This window comes from Lathyrus oleraceus, chromosome 1, assembly GCF_024323335.1.
Source record: "Lathyrus oleraceus cultivar Zhongwan6 chromosome 1, CAAS_Psat_ZW6_1.0, whole genome shotgun sequence".
NCBI lineage: Eukaryota > Viridiplantae > Streptophyta > Magnoliopsida > Fabales > Fabaceae > Lathyrus > Lathyrus oleraceus.
In genome coordinates, this window is record NC_066579.1 from 399,821,535 (window position 1) to 399,822,233 (window position 699).

A 699-nucleotide genomic window follows, 5' to 3' on the forward strand; every position below is an offset into this window, starting at 1 on the left:
CAACCATCCAATGAAGAACCTAGTTCTAGTATAGTAAACCCAATAATCCCAGCCAATAATTTTGAACTTAAACCATCCTTGTTGCAACTAGTGCAACAGAGACAATTCGCGGGTCTCGCTACCGAGAACCCTAACCAACATTTAAAAATATTTCTTCAATTAGCAGATACTTTTAAAACCAATGGAGCTTCTTCTGAGGCAATACGTTTAAGATTATTCCCTTTTTCCCTCAGAGATAAAGCCCTATCGTGGTTAGATTCCCTTCCACCCAATTCCATTACGACTTGGGATAACCTTAGAAGAGTTTTTCTTGCTAGATATTTTCCCCCGAGTAAGACCGCCGTTCTTCGAAACCATATAACTAGATTTACCCAAAACCATGGAGAATCACTGTTCGAAGCTTGGGAGAGATATAAAGAGTTGTTACGAGCATGCCCACATCATGGTTTAGAAAATTGGTTAATCATTCAAACCTTCTATAATGGACTTCATTATAACACAAAGATGACCATCGACGCTGCCGCAGGCGGTGCTCTGATGAACAAACCTTACCCTGAAGCTAGTGCCCTCATCGAAGATATGGCTCAAAACCATCAATCATGGGGAGTCGAACGAGCGACGGTTGAGAAGAAGGAAGCCCAAGGAGGAGTGCATGAACTGAGCTCTATAGACATGATGCAAGCTAAAATGGACGCATTA

General features: G+C 41.8%; 1 non-coding gene across 1 annotated transcript; it reads right to left on the reverse strand.

Annotated features, from left to right (window-relative positions):
- Positions 1 to 342: 342 nt before the first annotated feature.
- LOC127116067 (small nucleolar RNA R71) lies at positions 343 to 449 on the reverse strand. The gene has a single exon (XR_007801053.1). It is a non-coding gene; the product is annotated as a small nucleolar RNA R71 (small nucleolar RNA).
- Between the last annotated feature and the right edge of the window lie 250 nt (positions 450 to 699).